Genomic DNA, 21,940 nt, shown 5'->3' with positions numbered 1-21,940 from the left:
TTTCTTTCTTTCTTTTTTTAAAATTTATTATTATTATTATACTTTAAGTTCTAGGGTACATGTGCATAACGTGCAGGTTTGTTACATATGTATACTTGTGCCATGTTGGTGTGCTGCACCCATCAACTCGTCAGCACCCATCAACTCGTCATTTACATCAGGTATAAGCGTTTTTCATTTGGAAGACCCTGTGGCCCCACAGGACCTTATGGCTTCTGCAAAATAGACTGGGACCATTGCAAAGCCCTTTCTCCAGGCAGAGCTTTTCCCGCGAAGGGCCGGGCAGCCTGGCTGGAGGCAGTGAGCACCCATCGCAGGAGGTGTGAGAGCGGCCCCAGCAGATCCTGGGTGTGGGATGGGACCACTGACATTCCCCTGGTTTAGTTTCCACGACTTTATGAGACAGGCATTCTCCTTGCCTGCTGCTCGGCAAGCTGGTGGGACAGAAGCGCCTGGTCCAGCTTTGTGGATGAGTTCTGACGCAGCTGCGGGGCAACAGTGCCCCCTCGTGGCTGCAGCCCCAGCCTGGCCGCTCTGCCTGCAACTAATGGAGGGGTGGATTTGGACAAGTGGCATGGGGGAAAGGTGTTTCTGACTGCAGGGAGGGCTGCAAGGCTTTCCCACGGCCAGTGTGGCTGGAGGGAAGGGTGTGGTGGGAGCAGAGGCCAGAGGTCTGTGGGGACCAAGTGGGGAGAGGATAGGATGCTGAGTGAGGGGTGGTCCTTGAGGGAATTTGGGCAGAGTGGCCACCCCTCCCTTGAACAGCAGGTCTGTCCATGACCCCAAGGTCTCCCTGGGGTCTGCTCCTCTGACCCCTTCCTAAGATCAAGGGATTCCCACCCACAGGAATCTTCCTGCAAACAGATTTGTGGGCTGGGCTGGCCTGGCCTGCTCTGCCATGGATGGAACCATTGTTGATAGCTAGGGGCTTTAATGATGGAACTGTGGGCAAAATGCACCCCCCAAGAGAATGGAGGTGACCCAGTTCCACCAGCATCTACCGGCAGCCCTTGCCGTGTTCCAGGCCCTGTGCTGGCAGGCTCTGCGTTGCTCAGATCCTGTTCCCACTACAACCTGGAGGGAGGGCTCCCAGCCCCAGCTACAGAGGTGGATACTGAGGTTCAGAGAGAGTGTATAACGTGCTTAGGGCCACACAGGGATTCAACTCTGCGAGGGAAACCTCATTGCTCAGGAGAATGAGAAGAAAAGCCACAGACTGGGAGAAAATATTTGCAAAGGACATAGCTGATAAATGACTATTATCCAGAATCTACAAATAACTCTTAACACTCCACAATAGGAAAACAACCCAATTAAAAAGCAGGCAGAAGATCTAAACAGACACCTCGTTCAAGAAGATACACAGATGGCAAATAAGCATGTGAAAGATGCTCCACATCATATGTCATTAAGGAACTGCAAATTAAACCAACCGTGAGATACTGCCACACACCTACTGGAGTGGCTCATATGCAAAGCACCAACATGCCAAATGCTGGCGAGGATGTGGAGCAACAGGAACTCACATTCATTGCTGGTGGGAATGCAAAATGGCACAGCCACTTTGGAAAACATTTTGGCTGTTTTTTTTTTAAGACGGGGTCTTTCTCCGTCACCCAGGCTGGAGTGCAGTGAAGTAATCATGGCTCACTGCAGCCTCAACCTACCAGGCTCAGGTGATTCTCTCACCTCAGCCTCTCAAGTAGCTCAGACTACAGGCATGCACCACCACCCCCAACTAATTTTTGTATTTTTTTTGTAGAGGCAAGGTTTTGCCATGTGGCCCAGCCAATCTGAAGCCAATCTGAAAAGGCTGCACACTCTATGATTCCAACTATACGACAGTCTGGAAAAGGCAAAACTATGGGAACAGTAAAAAGATCTGTGGTTGCCAGGGGTTAGGGGGAAGGGAGCACAGGGGATTACAGGTGGAGCATAGATAATTTTTAGGGCGGTGACACTATTCTACGTGATACAATAATGGTGGATAAGGGTCGTTGTACATTTGTCCAAACACATGGAATGTACAGCTCCAAGAATGAGCCCTCACTTAAACCATGGGCTGTGGGTGACGCTGATGTGGCAGTGCAGGTCCCTCATGCACTCCTCTGCTGGGGATGTTGATAGAGGGGAGGTTGTGCACGTGTAGGGGCAGGGGGTGTATGGGAACTCTCTGTACTTTCTGCTCCATTTTCCTGTGAACCTAAAACTGTTCTAAAAAATTAAGTCTACTTAAAAAAACAAAACGGAACAGCCCACTGTGTGGCCCTCCCCATACTCCCAAAGCTCACATTCTAGTGGGGAGTCAGACACAGAAACAGACACAACCATGCTGACAGTCACTGCAATGATGAGGTAGCCACAGGGGGCTGTGGAAACTCAAGAGGGGCCACTATAGTGGCATCACGGAAGGCTTCCTGGAGGAGGTGTTGCCTCCAGTGGGTTTTGACGTGCAGCAGGAATTACCCAGCTGGAGATCAGGGAAGGCACTGCAGGCAGCATGCTCAAAGGCACCAAAGAGTGAGGTGTTGGGGGAGCAGCGTAAGTTCATAGTGCAGCGAGGGGGTGCTCCGTGCACAGATAAGTTGCGGGCTGCGGGCAACAGGACCCTGGGTGCCCCTAGAGCCTCGCGGAGCGGGTTGCAGAGGAGTCTCTGGGCCACGGCGTGTGTGCAGCGACACCTGGCGGTGGCATGCGGAACTGCGGACGGCTGCGCAGGAGCCGACAGCTGAGACGCGGTGGGGACCGGTGCGGGCCGGTGCGGGCCGGTGTGGGCCAGTCCGGGCCGCGGCGAGGCAGGTGGCCGGGTCCGAGGGCCGCGTCCCACAGCAGCTTCCAGGACCTGGAGAGAAATCAGGAGGTGCGTGAACGTGGATGGGCAGAAATAACGTCTTTTATACTCTAATTGGAACATAGCATGTCCTTTAATTATGAACGCAATGAGCTACAGTAGCACTACTCATTTCAGAAATGGCGCAATCTCACTTTCCTGCCTTAGTACTTTGAAATTACAGCGGGTATTAGACGCGCTGCTAGACCGTGTCATTCACTGGGTTAAGAAGGGAGCCCACATAGTGCCATGTCACAGACCCCTTTTAGTATTTTGATAACTATAATTTAAATCAAATTGGCATTTAAGAGCCTACAGGCTTGCCCAGACTGCCAAAGGCGTCTCTGGCACACACACACGCACACACACTAACATGCACACAAGCAGACACACATGCACGCAGACATGCACATGAACACGTGCACACACACACTTGCATGTACACACACGTGTGCACACACACATATGCATGGTTGGGAACCTCTCTGGAGAGGAAAGGCAACACCAGTGTGTCCGCTATGTAGTGGTTGATTAGTTTATTGTAGACATGGACATGAGTAAGAAAGGGGCACTGCTAATTAGGCCAGGGCAGTGGATATGAGGTGGGACTGCCCCTAGCACACTGGGACCAGGGCTACCTCGAGGCCTACAGGACACCAGGAGCTGTGTGTGAGTTTGCATCTCTGTAGGCACGTAGCTGTGAGTATGGGGGAACCCGGTGGACTGCATCTGAGGTGGGGAGGTGGTGTCTGTCACTGTCCTGGGTGTGTGTGTGTGTGTATGTGTAGGGCATTCTGATCTCCAGTGCCTGGGTTCTAGCAGATGCCTGACCTACAGCCCTGTGTTCAGCCTGGTCATTCCAGCCCTCAGAGAGACCTTGTCCAGCCATTTCCTGGAGTAGCAAATGGTCCAGAACCAGTCTGTCTTGCCTCCTCTGAGGAAGACAGGTGGGCTACATGTGTAGCCTTCTTACCTCACTAAACTCATCCTCCCTTCCGTGATCATCCCCATTTTACAGACACAGAAACTGAGGCCCAGAGGAGCTGAATATTTGGCCCAGGCCACACAGGGAGTCCAGCCATGGGTGATGAGGGGCTGAGGATGGGGGTGGGACAGGAAACCTGACCTTTCTGAGCCTTGCTGTCCTTATCTGCTGTGTCAGGAGGTGACAGGAAGATGTCTGGGGCTGAGCTAGCAGAGAGGACACTAAGCTTTTGGCCTCTCCCCTGTGTAAACCCCACCATGACTCCCCATTGCCATGGCATAAAGTCCCAGTTCCATGGCCGGACATTCTGGTCCGTGCCCTGCTTCAGATTCATTGCCCATCACTCCCTGTCCACTCCCTGCACTCCAGTCACCCTGGCCACCAGCCCTTCCTAGCACCCTCCAAGACCCTTCTCATCTCCATGCCTCTGCCCATTCTGTACCTTTTGCTTAGAGTGCCTGGTAAACTCCTACGCATCCTGCAATGCTCAGCTCTGAGCACCCCACACAGAACTGGCCTCTCCCTGCTGTGTGCCCCCGCTGCCCTCACACATCCCTGCAGGTAGCCCTTCTGAGGACTGATGCAGCTAAACATGATCCGAGTCCCCAGCACCTAGCACCAGGTGTGCATAAAGCAGGCGCTAACAAATGCGTCTTGAATGAATAAGCAAATGTGTGTGTGCACACTCCACCTGCCCCCCGTCCTCATGAACTGCTTGAGAGAAGGGCTGGGTCCTTTCCAGCTGCTCAGGTAGCAATCAGAGTTTGTCCAATGTCCAGGCTGGAGCCAGAGTTGAAGGCAGGAGCAGGCTGGGGGTGGTGGCGGCTGCATTTGGGGTTAGGAGGCCTAGGCTGGGCCTGTGAGCTGGACACCCCACCCCAGCACCTGAGGTAGCTGCTACCCAGGTCCCTCTCTGCATGATCCTGGATGGGGCTTGGCTGTGGCTTCCACTCAGGCCCCTGGATATCCCCTCTGCAGCTTGGTCCTCTGTGACTCACTCTTTCTTGGCCCTAAAGGTCAGTGCAGGGCCAGGCCTTGTCCTCTTCTCCATTTATCAGGTCGGAAGCTCAAGGCCGACCTGGCTGGGGCCAAGGTTTATGTGCTTGTCCTCCCCACCCAGCACCGCTGACCCTGTGAAACATGCCAGGAAGGGTGGGGACAGGAAGGTGACAGTAGGACTTCTGTGTCTGCCCTGGGGCACTGTCAGCTGGGTCAGGATTTATGCCCTGATGTTCCCACCCCCAGACCTGGTCACCAGGCCCACGCCCTCGGTCTGGTGCTTAGCCATCCCTGCAGGGGGCCCAGCAAAGCCTGAGGGCTGGGAGCTGGCTGGGGTGTGGGGTGGGCCGGGGTTGGGGGTTGGCAGAAGGCCACTGCAGATTAGGTCCCAAGTGAACACTGCTAGCGTTTTTGTCCAGCTGAGAGACATCGGCTGGCTGGGACATCTTGCCTCCTGGGGCCTGTTTCTGCAACTGTAAATGGCATTGCCTTAGTAGCCACCCTTTGGGGCTCTAGGATAGCACATGTCCACAGGACCTCAGCTAATGTGCCCGCCTGCAGTGTCCCCCATTTTCTTTTGGGGAGCTCCCCTTTCCAGGCCTGGGGCTTGAAAGAGCGCCTCCTTAGCGGGGGCCCTAAACGCTGGCTGGGGCTCCAGGGGCAGGAGGTAAGGGGAGAGGTGGTTTTAGTGGGTTTGCTGGCAGCGATCTGAGTCCAGGGGTTGTAGCGGAAAGAACTGGGGGTGGGAGGAGGTGCAAGGCCAGTTGGATCAGCGGATACACAGGAGATGGTGTCTTTGGTCACCCAGTTGCTCAGTTAGAAACCTGGACAGCCTGGCCCCTGCCCCTCCCCACACCTCCTAGCCAGTGGTGAGTCTTGCACAGCCCTCTGTCCACCCACTTCAGCACTCGCCCCTTCCCACCTCTTCCCCTGCCTCTGCTGCCCCGGCCTGCTTCCACTACCTGCATCTCTCACCCACATCACTGCAGTCGCTTCCTCAGTGGCCTCTGCCTCCTCTCCTCTCCACCCCCTCACCCTCCATTGTCACCACCTTGCTCCTCACAGCTGGCTGAGCCATTATGACTAATGACTGTTCTCAGCTCCCAGCCCCATGGTTTCCATCACACCAGGATACAGTCACATTCCTTGCTGCGGCCTGTGAGACCCTCGGAGTCCTGGTACTGCCGCCCCCTGAACCTCCTCTCCTTCCCTTTTCTCTGCCACGTCCACAGCTCGGTGAGCCCATTCCCACCTTGGGGCCTTTGCACTTGGCGGTTCCTCTGCCTGGCACATGTTGGCTCCAGTGTTCATAAATCTCCTTCCCTCCCGTCTCTCAGGTCTCTCCTCAGACGTCACCTCATCAGTGGCCTGTCCTGACTGCCATATCTACAATACCCTCCCCAACGCCTGGCATCTGCCTCCTCCCTCTTGTATGAGTGTCTTCAAGGCACTTTCACTTGTGGATATTGCTTTATATATTTAGTCGGAGGAGTATAATCTGGGGGCCCCTGGGAGACAGACTCTGGCATGATGGCTGTTGTGATGGGGGAAACCGGGGCATCTCCTGGGGACTGACAGCAAGTTGCTGCCCTTCTGGGCCTCAATTTCCCCTTCTGTGCCATAAGGCCCAGGCCGTCTCTCTGCCCGCCCACGTGTCCCGGGAATGCTGAGCCTTTGCTTTGTCCTGGAAGTGGGGTTGCCATGGAAACAGAGGCAGGCGGCTCCAGCAGAGGCAGCATCCACCTCCCTTTGTTAGACCCAGGGCCTGCTTTCTGGGGGTCCCCTTCTGCGGAGGAGTGTGTGCTTCTTGAGGGGCCAGTAGCCTCTACTTGGTCCTACTCTGGCCGTCCTGCCCCCAGCCCCCAGCTTGCAGTTTGCTTCACTAGATTGTAAGGAGGATGATGAAAGGGCAGAGTGTTCCAAGCTAGGGGTGGAAAGTCAGGGGCATCAGGACCCAGGGCACCGGGAGCAGGAGCGTGTCCTCATCTCATGTGGCTTTAGGCAGTTCCCCCATCATCCTCTGCGCCCCTAGCCCTGACACTCCCTCTGCACACAGCTCTACTTTGATCAAACCAGTGCCTGGGCCACCTCCCTGCTCCCATGCCCTCTGGGGTAGGATGTGGGCTTGGCGGGGAGTGACACACGGCAGCTCCAGGCGTGGCTACAGCTGGAGACATCCCGTCTGCCTCAGGCCCCTTAGGGCCGGGCGATACAGGAAAGGGGACCTGCTCGTGAGCACAGCTGGGCGATGGGATGCCAAACCCCTGCCCAGGTATCCCCAGGACAGCGCTGCAGCAGGAGTGCCCCTGATCCCGGGCGGTCGCTCTCCAGCCCGCTAGGCTCTTGGACGGGCTCAACCCGCCGCCCTGGCCCGGGGTTGGGGCTGGGACGCCAGGCCCCTGTGGTGACGGTTCCCTCCAGCAGGTGGCAAGGCTCAGCCGGCCAAGGAGCCGGTTCCTCCCGCTGGCTGCCGCCCGGCCGCCGCCTTCCGCCCTTGCCCGCCCGCGGCCGTCCCCAAGCCGCTCCCGGCCGGGCCTTGAGCGCCTTTTCCTCTTCCCGGCGCCCCGGCCGCCCGGCGCGTCCCGCTGGGCAGGAAGGGCCCGCCCGCGCCCAAGGCCAGGGCCGCCGCCAGAGGTCGCCCGCCGCCAGGGGCTGCTGCGGCGCCGGGGACGCGCGGGGCCTGAAGGTCTCCCAGGCGCACCCAAGACCCATCCGCGCCGGCCGCCTGCCCTGTGCCCCTGGGGCGCGTAATGGTCTCCTCGACGCTCCGCCCTGGCTTTGCCCATTAGTGCCGTTAGTGCCATTAGTGCCTGTGTGAGCGGGACCTGGGTTGGAGGGACCTGCCAAGCCAACCCTGGGGGACCCCTCCTCCAGGGAGCCGCCTCCCCCTCGCACTTTCGAGGGGAGCGGCTGCCCAGAGATAGCCGGAGACTACAGGGCGCCTTGGGCCACCTCTCTGGAAGGCACAGACAGGTGCCATCCCTCTCTGGGCCTGAAGGCTTTCCCAGAGAGCAGGAGGAGGAAGTCCCGGGAACATTCCATTAAGGAGATGACACTCTCTTAGGTGTCTATAATATCGCTTCTTTGGAATCTCAGCGCCAGAATTCAGGACCCCTGCCCTCAGAGTTTTGGTACAGTGTAGCCATGAGGCACCCGATGGCTTGAGTTCATATCCCAGCTCTGCCATTTTCCAGGCAAGTCCCCTAACTTCTCTGTGCCTAGGTTTCCCACCTGTGAGATGAGGCTAGTGACGGTACCAGTCCTATCCGGTTGTGGCAAGGACTAGATACTCGGTGCAGTTAAGCTCTAGCACAGCACCTGAAGTGGTGATTACCATCACTCGCTACAGTGGATTAGACTCACAGGGTCAGGAACCCAGAGACTTACATTGGACACAGAGATTCAGGGTCTCGAGAAAGAGAGCAGAATCTACCCTGCAGAGAGTATTTGGTCCAAAATTTTCTCTTCCTGGGAAGAAAAGGAAAATGAGAGGCCCCAGTACATTGAGTCATAGCGGTGAACTCTGTGCCAGGCCAAGACGGAGGCCTTGGAGATGCAAACCAGCTAGGTGGCAGGGGCCAGTTGCAAAACACTTTGAGCCCTAGGCTCCCCATCTGTAAAACGGGCACTGCTGCCTCTCATGCGGGGCATGCCAGGGATGGGGTGAAGCACACAGGTGCTTAGTAAATGTGGAGTCTTCTCTACTTTGTCACACAGCAAGGGTGGCTTTCATGGGGAAACTGGGCCAGCTGTCTCCTTCCTCTCAGAAGAGAGTGATGACAATAGCTGTCAGGCCATCCTCGAAGGGTGCTGGGCAGGTGGAGGGCAGCCCTCGGTGCCCCCGGCTGTCCCCTTGAGCCACCCATCCCTCTTCCCTGCTGTGGCTTGCACACCCTGAGCAGCAAGTGGCAGGTGAACAGTAGTTGGAGAGGGGGCAGGCAGGCACACCAGGTGGGGGTGTTTGTGAAGGCTCAGATTCAGAGCAGGGACAGGTTCGACATCAGTGAGATGGGGGCTTTGTGACCATCTTCAGTAGCCTCGCACTGTACCTACATGGAACTGAAGCAGAGGAGAGGCTAAGGGACTTGCCCAAAGCCACATGGCCAGACAGAGGTGTGTAGGACGAAGTGGGCCAAGCCCGTATGTCTCTTGTATGAGCAATGTCCAGGCCTGATTCATTTCTATAGACCCCTCTGTATCAACATGGAGCAGGATGAAGATATATTTGTTGAGTGGATGACTGTGTCTGTCAGGCCACATTACCAAAGGTCTATACTTGCAATGAAGGAGGGGACATCCAGTTTTGCTTTGTTCTCTGGGCTCTCTGGCTCCTGTGCTCAGCTCCGGACACATCAGTGGACCCTGAGATGAACAGCAACCCCTGGAGACAGCATTCTATTAGGAGATGGGGTGGCTCCGCTGGGAGGGGATTCCCACTGCTGTGCCTAATTCTCTGCAGGGTTGTCCTGGGGCAGGAGGGTTAGGAGGAGCTGGTACATCTGTGGGCAGGACTGAGACCTTGGGAAGACAGGTCCCAAGCTTATGAAGAAGTCTCCCAATTTTACTCATAGCTGCCATATGGGGGTGAACAAGTTGGGATATTTAGTGGAAATGGTCATGCAGTTATTTTTCCAAAAGTCTTTATTGAGCACCTACTGTGTGCCAGACACTGGAGCTGATATTATTTTGCTGGAGAATTTGACGGTCAACAAATAAACAAATCGATAGTACGATGTTAGATGGAGACAAGTAGGAAGATGAACAACAAAGCAGGACTGGGGTCAGAGGACACCAGCGAGGGGCCTTGATTAGACAGCGGGGCTGCCATTGGGCGGGAAATAGGATGATGTGAAAAGCGAAGGGAAGAGTGCGCCAGGCAGAGGGACCTGCAGGAGCGAAGGCTGGGAAGTGGGAATGTGCTGACAAGAGGTGTGGCTGGAGCGGAGTGAGCGAGACCCTCGGGCAGGACTGTGCCCTGCACCCCAGTGCCCCCTTGCCCTCTGCCCAGTGCAGTCACCCCTTCCTTACTCAAGCCCACTCCACAGCCCCAAAGCTCCACGGCGCCAAAGCTCCACAGCCCCAGAGCTGTGCGGCTCCGGGAAGCCGCGTCAACCCCAACGACCACACGGAGGCAGCAGAGAACACGGCTGGGACGAGGGCAGCGCGTGAGGACTGAATCTGAGCACCCTGGGGACTCCCAGGTAGCCGGGGCTGGAGACAGGACACCTCCCTCGCTGCTTCTTTGTACCCAGCCTCACATCTCTCTTCGAAAGTTCCTCCCTCCTAAGCAGCATCAACAGTGCCTGCTGAAATGACAGCTCCACTGCACTGCTCTGGAAGGCTCATCTCTTCGCGCCTCCATGCCTGCATCTGTGAAGTGGAAGCAGTCAGAGTTTCATCTCTAGGGGGTACATCGCAAGCGCTCAGGAATGTTGTCTGCTTGCAACCGTGTGTGCCTCACACAACTACCTGTGTGACTTTGGGCAACTCCCTGAGTCTCAGTTTCCACACTTGTAAAGTGATGGTAGGACTATGGTGTGGGGCTCTTCTGTATGCCAGGTACACATGCATAATGCATGCACAGATCGTGGCACTTAGTCAAGGCCCAGTGACAATAACTAGTAATCATGACAATTGCATTGATGACCTGGGGGCTTAGAGTCGGGCGAGACCTGCTGTTTGGAGGAGAACATTGAAGCTTGGGAAGAAGAGGTGTTTGCCCACCATGTACTCACCAGGAATGAGAGGCTGAGGGACCCCTTCAAGACTCTTGTCCATTTGACAGATGGGGATGCTGAGGTCTGGAGAGGGTGGGCAGCCTGGCCAAGGCCACCCTGTGGTGGGCATGGGACTAGAATTCCAGATGCCTGCTTCCCTTCACGGCTCATCCAACCATGTCTTGGGGCCCTCCCTTCTAAGGCAGGTGGTTTCTCGGGCTGCAGCTCCGGATGTTCCTTTTTCCTCTCCAGCTTCCCCCCGCCCACACCCGTGCCAGACTGTGCAATCTTGGAAAGCTGCATTCTTGGAAATCTGGTCCCTTCTAGTCTTTGAATCTTCGAACTTCCTATTGGAGTTGCGGCCCCTGGTTTCCGATGGTGCCTGGGAGGCAGCCTCCTGATTTTGATGTTTTACGGAGAGAATGAGGTGTTTCCAGTGCATGGGCAGCCCAGGGTGGGTGGGTGGCGGTGGCAGTGTGGATGGCAGTTGGATGCAGAGAGGAGGAAGGGGTCTTGGGGGCCACATGTGAGTCCCCTTCCATGGGAGTTTTCTCCAGGGTGCACTTTCCCCCTTGGCTTGGAGAAGAAACAGTTTCCCATGTTTTCCTTTCTCTCTGTGTGCTTGGGAGACACCCACAGCCCTCTTGGAATAATTCCTCTGAAACCTCCAATACCTCCAGCGTCTCCTGGGGTATTTTTCTTGTGGTTAAGGTGGTATTTACAGTGAAAACAGCTATTGAAATGAATCGCAAAAATAATGTCAGTGTTTCCACTTTTGACAAAAATGGGAAGGCAGGTGGTTTCATGTCTGCGATAAGCGCATTGCTCCTGCAATAATTACTATTTGAGATAATTATGAAAAAGAATTTAAATACTTAAGGCATGCACAGGGGCCAGGACAACTTTCTTTCGCCTTATTCATAATTTCTGCTGCAAGTTGGAGTCTTGTCCTGACTGGGACGTGGGGCGGGTGTGGGATGCTGAGGAGCAGCGGGCCAGTGTCAGACCCAGCACTGAGACCTGCTCCAGGTTTGAGGGGCATGGTTGGGCCCAGAATGAGTGCAGATCTTGGAGTGGGACACATCTGGGTGGAAGATGAATGCTTTAGCAAGGCCATCCTAGGCAACTTTCTCTGCACCTCAGTTTCCTTATCTGTAAAATAGGGTGAATATTTGGGCCTACCTTAGAGCATTGTATGGAGATTGAAGCAGACAGTAGATGAAAAGCACTCAGTGCTCTACATGGTCTACAGCTGGGGCTCAACACACACTGGGTCCCTTCCTGTGACATGGGAGACCTGGGCGAGCTTCTGCTGCTCTGTTATCCACTGATATCCAGAGTTTGGGAAGGCCCCAGTGAGTCTGTATTTTCTTCCCTCCTCTCTCCTGCTTGAACTTCTTCCCAAGAGCAGAATTCAGAGAGTGGCAGGGTGGCAAATGCCATGAGATTGGAGAGAAGCAGCCTCAGGGAGTCCTGGTCTCTGCCCCTGTGTGAGCCCAGAGGGTAGGCTGGAGCTATGGACTGGGGGCCAGTTTCAGCTCTGTGTGTGGCCTGGGTTTCCCAGTTGGAACTCAGCAGGACTGGGCTGGACTGGCAGGGAGGAACCGTTCTCCCTGTCACCTGAGATGTCCAAGCAGCACCTGGGTGACCATCTGCCAGTGATGCTGTAAAAGGGGCAGGTCTTGGGCTGTCGGACCCCTGAAGACCTCTAGTCCTGAGACTTAAGGGTGAGTCAGAACCCAGGAATCCTAAGGGCTCACAAGAAGTCAAGGCAGGTGCTGTTAGTTCTGCCCTGGCTCTGCCCTGACTCATTGCATGGGTCAATGCCTGACTCAGGCCTCACTTGCCCCATCTAGGCAATAGGAGGGCTGGACTGTAAATGAAAAACTCAAAGAACAATGGCTTCAAGAAAAGAGAAATTTCTATCTCATTCATATTTAAGCCTCAAGGTAGGTGGTACAGATCTGGCATGGGGAACAGCTTCCTTCTAGCTCCTGGCTCCACCTAACCAAGGAGGAAATCTGGTCCTTGTGGTCCAAGATGGCTGCCGGAGTTCCAGCCATCACATCTAAGTTCTAAGTAGGAGGGAAGAAGAAAAAAGGACAGACTGTGGGTATCAGATGTCTTTTAGGAAATGCTCCTGGAACCTGATGTGGGACACTTTTACTTATATCCTATGATAAGAGCTTCATCTCACAGCCACCCTTAGATGCCAGAAAGGCTGAAAGTGAGGGCTTTATTCTGGGAGCCCAGCTGAAATTCAGGGAAAGAAGGGGAGGATTGTCCTGGGGTCTACCAGCTGACTCTGCCACAGGACAATCTTGTCGGGTCCTTCTGCTTTGAGTCTTGGAGATTCTGAGGCTTTGGAAAGGTACAGTTGTCCATGACCCAGGCTTCAAGAACGGAATGTGGGCTAAATTGAAATAAATGAGTTTTCAAAATCATAAGATTCTGGAATTTCCAAACACAGTGTGTGTGTGTGTGTGTGTGTGTGCATGGCAGGTGTGCATGCATGCGTGTATGTGGCGTGTGTGTGTGGCGTGTGTGCTGAGGAGCACAGGTAGCAGATGTGGGGCTGTCGCAGGGCGGGGGCTGCTGGTGCCCCGCGGTGGGCAGCCTCTCTGGGCTCACAGGCTGCTCCCTCAGCTCCTGGAATCTGCTCCTGCCGGCCTGTTCGTACACGTGCCTGTGTGCACTAGAGCCCCGGGGCCGGGGTGGCGGGAGGGGGGCGCCCAGGAATGCCTGCTCTTTTTAAGGCAGAGTTGTCTGTGCAGACTCCAGAAGTCTGGCTCCACTGACGGGTGACTAGGGGGTGAAGGGCGCCCCAGAGCAAGTTCCAGGCACCAAGGTGGGTGCGGAGGGGGTTATCAGGGTCAGAGCTGTGCTTCCATCTGATGGCCTCTGGTTCTGAGTCAAGTATGAATTTTGCACCTACTCTGTGTAGGTTCTGGCCTTTATGAGGTTGGGCCATTTTAATGCCTGTTCTGGGGGCAGGTGGAGGCCATGATCTGATTGGGCAACACTGTCACAGGCCCTGGCCAAAGGAAAAGTCCCTGCCCTCCAGGAGTCAATTAATACAATCAATTAACAAATAGGCAAATAAATGGCCTGCACTAAGCTCTAGGGAACAAACCCCAGCAGGAAGTGGGGTAGGAGAGATGGCAGGGGTTGGAGTGATGGCGAAGCGATGGTCAATGACAGACTCACTGGAAAGGTGACTCTTGGGCAAACATTTCCAAGAGGAGGAGTGAGCCAAGCAGGCGTCTGAGACAGGGCCTCCAGGCGGCAGGCACAGCCCAGGCAGAGGCCCCCAGGCAGGCATGGGCCTGGTGCACATGAATACAGTGCAAGGCCAGGGAGTAGCAGACTGGGTGCAGGGGGATCAGAGGGGCCACACGGCCAGATGGTGTGCAGCGCCTTGAAGCCACAGTATGGAGTTTGGCTGGGTAAGGACTTTGGGCGAGGACCCTGCCAGGAGGTTCTGAACAGTGGAGGGTGGTGGTCTGACCTAGGTTTACATGGCGTGCTCCTGGCTTCTGTGGGGAGAATGTAGATGAGATAGAGGGTGATGACTCAGTCTCCCCACAGGCTGTCTTCTCCCCCCCAAGTGCCACAGAGCTCCAGGTTTCCCGGCTCTCTCCGGAATCCTACTGTTCTGGCCCCCTCTGCCCCTTCTCCACAGCCATTGTTTTGGTTCAGGGCTCATCTTCTCTCGCTGGCGATTCTCTTGCTTCCGCCTCCTCTGGTTTTTAGCTTCCTCATGATAGCAAAGTTGCTGCCTTGGTTCCAGGCCTCTCTGGCAGGATTTCCCGCAGAGCCTGCAGTTTCTGGCCTTTGCACCGATTGGACCATTTTTATGCCTGTTCTGGGGGCAGGAGGAGGCCATGCACTGATTGGCTTGGTTCTGGTTCATCTGGACCAATCGTGGAGGCGAGGGGGCGGGATGCCATAGACTGGCTTTGGGTAACCTGGCTAGCCCTTTCCTAGCCGCAGGTGTGCGTGCCCTCAGCGTAGTGGGAGAGGGAGTGCCCCTCGTGCCCACGGCTATGCCCACACTAGGAATGCGGTCTTCCCGGGGTTAGCTTAGTGTCCCGTGGGAGGCGTTCCCAGGGCTCCCTCATGCCCCACCTGCTCCTGCCCCATGCCCTCTTCAGGCTGGATTATTTTTCTATGGGGCTTGTAGCAAATTCCCACAAACGGGGCAGGTGAAAACAACATACGCTTATTCTTTTGACGGTTCTGAGGGCCAGACATTCAAAATGGCTTTTATGGGACAAAATCGAGGTGTCGCCTGGGCCTCGTGCCTTCTGAGAAGCCCTTTCTGGCCCTTTCCAGCTTCTCGAAGCCACCTGCTCTCCTGGGTTCGGGGCCCCTCCCTCCATCCTCAGAGCCGGCAGCGAGGCCCCCCCATCTTTTCCACTCGGACCTCCTGCCTCCCCCCACCTTTTTTTTTGGAGGTAGGTTCTCACTCTGTCGCCCAGGCTGGAGTACAGTGGCAGATCTTGGCTCACTGCAACCTCTGCCTCCTGGGTTCAAGCGATTCTCTTTGCCTCAGCCTCTGGAGTAGCTGTAAAGCGGGTCCATTAGTCCGAGGCATGTGCCACCACACCTGGCTAATTTTTTTGTATTTTTAGTAGCAATGGGGTTTCAGTATGTTGCCCAGGCTGGTCTTGAACTCCTGAGCTCAGGCAATCCGCTGGCCTCAGCCTTGCAAAGTGCTGCTTCCCTCTTATGGGGACATTGTGATCACATTGGGCCCACCTGGGCAGCCTGGTGTAATCTCCCCATCTCAGCATCCTTGATTGAACCACATCTGCAAGGTCTCTTTTGCTCTGCAAAAGATACCTGAGATTAGGATGTGGCCTTTCTTTTTGGCAGGGCATGGGGGAGATGCAACATTTTCCTACCACAGTGGCCCAATCCTACTCGATGCTGGCATGGGGACTGTCTAACGCTGACTCCTCTGGGCCGCAGGCTGCCCCAATGGCTCAGGGTGGGTAGCTGAGTCCAGGCAAGCCCTGTGCCTGTCCCATCCACTGTCTCAGCTGCTGAGAGGTGTGTGGTGTGGGACATGCCCTGAGTGAAATGCATGAGACTCGAGGTGGGAATAGTTTCCTTTTGCTCCCACCTCTGAACCAGAGCATGTTCCCAGCTCTCCCTTCTCGCCCTTCCCATCTAAGCCTTCCCACCCACTTTCTGGGCTGAGGAGAGAAAAGGAAAGTGTCAGTGAAGACACCAGGAATTGCCCCAAACCCACAGCCACGGCTACAAATCCAAGGCTGCACACCAGGATGTCCTCAGCCTGAGTGCCAGCCTGCGGAGGGCAGGAGTGGACCACTTGGGGACCCCATCACACCAGGAAGCCTGAGAAAGCCCAGGGTGAGCCTGGCCCTGTGGAGTTCTGGAGAGCCTGAACGGCATTTGCACAGTCACCCAGCGGGGTTGGGACTGATGGCCCCGCTTTACAGCGCAGGGAACTGAGGCTCCAGGTTTAGGGCCAAAATCCCCTCCCTCATCCCCGAGTTTCCTGCTCCCTCACCACAGGCGCCCTTCCATCCACCAGGGCCCTCTCTGGAGGGGCCGCCTTCAGCTCAGGGAGGTTTTGTCTGAGGCTCAGTGTTTTAAGTGATTCAATGAGGAGATTTTACATAGAAATCTGGATTTGTTATTTTTTTCGAAAAACAATACAAAAACACCAACAGGAGCAGTCGAGCTGCCTCTCTCATCTCCCTTCTGTTACCTGCGTTGACTCTACAGCCTCAGCTGGTGCGGGGCCTCACCTCTCTTAGCCCCTCCTGGGACACTCTGTCCTAATGCTCTGAAGCTGTTGGGGCCTGGGAAGCAGGGACACACTTCCAAACCCTCGAGAAGCCACAACGTCCTGGTCAAAGCTGATACAAGGATATCAATCCCCAGGGCGGGGTGATGGGGACAGGCCCTCTTGCTGGATGGACACATGGCAGATTCCCACTAATGCACAGGGACCAAGCGAGTGGGTGGCTACAGAGGAGGAACCATCCTGTCACACAGCCTCCTCCAGATTGCAGGCCTTGAAGATTCCCAGTCCCCACAGGCCTGGAGTGTAGACACCCAGCCCCATCTCTGACTAGCTCTCTGACCTTCAGCGCTCCCTTGACCTTTCTGAACCATAGTTTCCCCACCTGTGAACAGGTGTGTGGGTTGGGTGACATGTTCTGTAAGAGCTCTCCAGCCCAGGTGCTGAGACACAGCCCTGAGCCGCATTTTGAAGTCATAAAGTGCTGCGTTCAAAGCCTGTTTCCATGTTACCCTCCCCAAACCTCCACTTTCCCATCTGTAAAGAGGAGTCATTGGTTCCCCTGCTTCCCTCACATGGTTGCTGTTAACTGTGATAACAATTAACTTGAACTTGCCTTTATTAAGCAAGCCTTGAACTTGCTTTATTAAGCATCCAGACTAAGGAGAGGAGGGACTTAGTGTGTATGAAGTCCCTGCTGTTTGCCAGGCTCTGTGTTTGACAGTGGAACCTCATGGCCATCCAGTAAGTTGGATTCATCCCTCCCTTAGTCACACAGGGAAACCCAGGCTCAAGGAGGCCATGTGAGCTGCCCCCGTGGGGTGGCAATTGCGGGGAGATGTCTGGATTTGAGCAGAGCCTCCTTCCTCCCACCTACAGTGAGCTCAGCACAGGCGAGCCGCTGGGGAGGGAAAGAGTTTGCGCTGCCTGAGGATTTCAGTGCTGGCTTCCAGCCTGCTGTGATGGGCGTGGGAGGGAGGTCGAGGTGCTAGGCCGGGCTGCCCAGGGTGGGGGCAGGAAGACAAGGGGGCCTTAGGTGCTGCCAAGAGGTATTGATTCCAGGCACCAGGCTCTGGGCTGGGTCCCAGCCAAGAGATGAGGTCATGAAGGACGGGGACGGTGACTCCGGGGGCTGCGGCGTCCCCGCCGATGACGTGATTGCCAGACGTGAGGAATCTCTGCCTGGAAGATGCAGGCTCTCTCCTTCCTTCTCCTTGACAGTCCCCTTACTCCAGCCTGTTGTGTCTGGGGAAGGGAGGCTTATAGGCCTTGCCTTGCTGCTCTTGGGCTGTGTGACCTTGGACAAGTCACCACCCCTCTCTGGGCTTCCTTGGAACTCCAGGGCTCTGACAGCACCTCTAATGGAGACCTTTGATCAGTTCCCACCCAAGCCTCTCAATCTCTTGGGAGGTTCAGACAGGGAGACTGGACTGTCTGGAAAGTGGGTCATCAGCAGCTCCCTGCAATCACTCACAACTGCCTCAGCTTCCCCACCAAGTCGTTAGGAATAGAAGGCAGTTATCCTCCTGGCTCCCTCTGGACTTCCCCCAATATGGAGGCTGGAGTGTGCAGTGGGGAGTCAGGTCTCCAGGCTCTGCCACTTCTAGGCTGGGTAGCCTCAGGCAAATTGTTTAACCTCTCTGTGCCTAGTTTCCCATCATGGTGAGGGCATGTGTAGAGCTGTCCTACACAGGGCCCGGCACATGGTTGGAACTGAGAAATGGTGAGTGGGTGGGTAGAGTAAGTTGTGCTCTCATCAAATCATAGGCTTCCAGATTCTGGTTGAGTTTGGGCCCCAGCTTTGGCGATGCTTAACTGTGAAACCTTGGGTAGGCTGCCACCCTTCCCCGAGCCTCAGTTTCCCCATCTGTCAGATGTCAGTAGTATCTCCCAGATTGGAAGTTGTGTGGGGTAAGCTTGGACACAGGGCTTGGCACATGAGGGCATGAAAGGATAGGTACTGCATCACCAGAGGACTGCAGATGGCAGACTGACCCATCCCAGTGACCAGAGTCATGAGGCCACCATTCTGGGACCCCTCTTGGCTATAGGACCACAAAGCCATGCATCTCTTTAAACTTTCCCTGTGAACTTAACTCGGGAACTGAAGTGGCTTTTAGGTGAAAAAATATTCAGATAAACAAAAGGAGGACAAGAATACTTGCCTGCAAGCGCCTCTCACAGAGATGGTCATTAGCATTGCTAATCTCTTTTCTCATGCCCATACATACATATGTATATTTAGAAAGAAGGGACCATGCTGTTTTTCATTTTAACAGTATATAGTGCTCATGAATTTGTGCTGTTAAACATTTCTCTATAACACCATTTCACATGGCCGCATAGTATCCGGCGCCTTGGCAGGGTGTAATATGTGCAGCCAAACCCTCCATCAACACTGCAGTGTTTCCTAGGTTTTCCCTGCTGTGGTGAACATGCCCCTGATCACCCTTGCCACTAAATCTTTGTCTACATCTAATGCTGCTTCCTGAGAATCAGTGTCTTGAAGCAAAATTGCCTGTTCAGAGTGAGCATTTTTGATGTTTGATTCGTGATACCAGTTCCTACTCCCAGAGCTGTGTGTGAGTTTTTATGCAAAATGTTCTAGGATTAAAAGTGATCCATGCTACATTTGTTTCCTCCTTCAAACAGAATTCCCCATGCTTTGGAAGAGCTGATACCCTTTGGGGAGGTAGGCTTTCTTCCTGGGATCCTTAACGCCAGCCTCATCTCCACTCGCCCTCTGAACTGGAGTTCACTCTGGGTTGCATCATGCCGGCCAGCTCATTGCTCCTGAAGTATGCCAAACACGTTCCTGCCTCAGGGCCTTGGCACCTGCCATTTCCTCCACCTGGAATCTCTTCCCGCAGATAGCCACCATCTATCTTTTTCTCCACAACTTAAACTGTATCTCCAAAGAGGTTTCCTGGCTATCCATGCTGGCTTAAATGTGCCTGCCCCGCTTCTATCCGTTCAGTATCCCGTCTGTCTTCATCACGGCAGGATCACTTTGGGAATGTGTCTTTTTACATATTTGTTTGCTTGTTTAAGGTCCAGATCTCTCAGGGGTGCAGTGTGGCACCATGTAAAGGTAGTAGTGGGTGGTGGCTGAAGGTCAATCCTGGTCTCTCCATAACAGAAAAAGCAGGGACCTCATCTCTGCTGCTCCCCATGGCTCCTCAGAGCCCAGATTGGTGCCTGGAAATGAGAGTTAGAATAACCATGAACTTGGAAACAGGTGGGCAGTGACCCAAGTGTGGGCACCTTTGCTTTCTTGTTCAATAGAACACTTAGTGGCTGTTTTTGGGACAGGGAGTGCAGCAGGTTGGGCTTCCTTCTTTGAGTCTCAGTTTCCCCAGCTGTGTGAACAACTTTCTAACTGGCATGTGTGCTGTGAGGAAGAAAGGTGAGGACGTGTGTGGTGTGCCCAGCACTCTGTCTAGCACACCGTAGGGCAGACATGCAGAGCTGCTGCCCATTTCCAGGCAGGGGGACCGTTCTTCACACTCCACATAGACTACCTCATTTCATCCTTCTAACACTGTGTGGTGTGGGGTGAGCTCTATATTAATCCCATTTTACAACTCAGCAAACTGAACCCAGAGAGGTCAATGTCCAAAGACACCTGGCTCGTGTGGGATGGAGCTGATATTCCACCCCAGAAACACATCCCCCTTGTGTAACCACTGCATGGCCCAGACGAGTAAGTGGTAGAGATGCCTCGATAGAGCTGGAATCCAGTCTGGCCACAGATGTACTGGAAGACCTTTGACCAGCCCATCTTCTCTACAGGCCTCTGCTTCCTCATCTGTAAAGCACACAACACACTCGTGTCATGTCCACTTTCAGGGTTCTTGGGGGGAAGTAGGGTTGAGTCTTTGGGAAGCTTCTGGCTGGAGGGGGACTGTAGCCCCCAACCCAGGATAATGGGGGAAGCAAAGGATGGAAAATGAAGACACTGGGATGAGGGGCAAGGGCCAGGGTCCAACTCAGGCACTCACCATGAGGTCATTGTGCTGCCCTCCCCTTTTCCACTCCCCCTGCCCACCATGGCCTCCTCAGGGAGAAATGCCTCCATGTCTGGCTCCTGGCTGCACAAAGAATGGTGAGGGGCAGTTGGGCTGAGGTGGAAATGGCACAAAACCCTGACTCAGGACTCACAATGGCCTTGTCATATTGGCAGGAATCATGCAAAGTGAATTTGACTAGGAATAAATGTCAATTCCAGCACTTGGGTCCAAAAAGCAAACTGCACGTGGCCAGGATAGGAAGATATGGCTTAGCACTGTTCATGGTGCTCAGGGGCTCAGCCCCGTGTGGCACAGAAAAGCAAATGTGCCCAGAGGCCACATTACCTAGAGCATAGAGCCTAGAAGGAGGGAGCTGATTGCTGCCTCCACCTCTGTACTCTTCAGAACTCCCTAAATGCTGCAGCTGGGATCCTTTACTAAAGGACAGGCATAGACTGGGTTGTGTCCAGAGAGTGCGGCCAGGCAGGAGAGTCTTCACTTTGTGAGGGGCAGTTGGAGGAACTGGGTCACTCAACTTGGAGAGGCAGCCTCAGGGGTCCTGGTCACTACCTCCTCCAGTGTTTGCAGGGCTGCCCTGAAGGGGCTGGAGGTGGGAGGAGCTGGAAAGTGTGTGGGCTGGGACCCTCTATGTGTAGGTGTCTGACACGGAAGGAAGCTGGGAGTTCTGCCTCAGTACATGCTTGTTCCTAGTCCTAGTTTCTGGGAAAGAGAAGGTATATCTAGGAAGATATGTATTCCATCCATCCACCCACCCATCCACCCACTCACCCACTCATCCACCTATTCAGCCACCTATTCAGCTATCCACCCATCCACCTATCCATCCATTCATCTATCCACCCACCCACCCACTCACCCACTCTCCTACCCACTCTCCTACCCACGTGTCCGTCCATCCATCCACCCATTCATCCACCCACTGACCTCCCTATCCACCAGCTCACCCACATATCCACTCACTTGGTCATCCATCCATTCACTCACCCACCCACCTGTTTATCCATCCATATCCATCCATTCATCCATCTAATATTTATCAATACTTTGTACTAGCCTGGGGAGAGTAATGAAAATTGGCACCACCTCTGCCCTCACAAAGCACACCGTTGAACTGGAGTGAAGACTAAGCAAGCAATAACACCTAGTAGGCAAGCACCTGCCTGTGGAGGTGGAGAGGCGGTTTGCTGAGGAGGGCTTTAGTTGTCAGTTAGCTAGGAGGGTGGGTGACTGACCTTGGGTTCTGTCAGCAGGAAGGGGAAGGTCATGCGGGGTCCCTGACCTCAAGCTGTCGTTGGCCTTACAGACCCTGATTCCTAGCCCTGGAGGCCATCCAGAGCATCTCATCCAGGGAGCTGAGAGGTCCTTCCACCACCCCACTGGGGTCCACCGCAGCTAGGCCAGGAGCAGGGTGGTGCATCACTCCTGCGAGCTGAAGGCGAGACAGTGTGTGAATGGGGCCTGGACTGCCCAGTTCCCTCTATCAGAGCAACTAGAACCCTCTTCTGCATTAGGTGATGGGTACCTGCGTGAGCTCTCGTTTGAAGACAGGGTTCCACAGCACAAAGAAATTGGAGCCCGTGGTCCCCTCAGCCGGCATCTGTG

This window comes from Papio anubis, chromosome 2 (genome assembly GCF_008728515.1).
Source record: "Papio anubis isolate 15944 chromosome 2, Panubis1.0, whole genome shotgun sequence".
Taxonomy (NCBI): Eukaryota; Metazoa; Chordata; class Mammalia; order Primates; family Cercopithecidae; genus Papio; species Papio anubis.
This window is presented reverse-complemented; position numbering follows the sequence as displayed.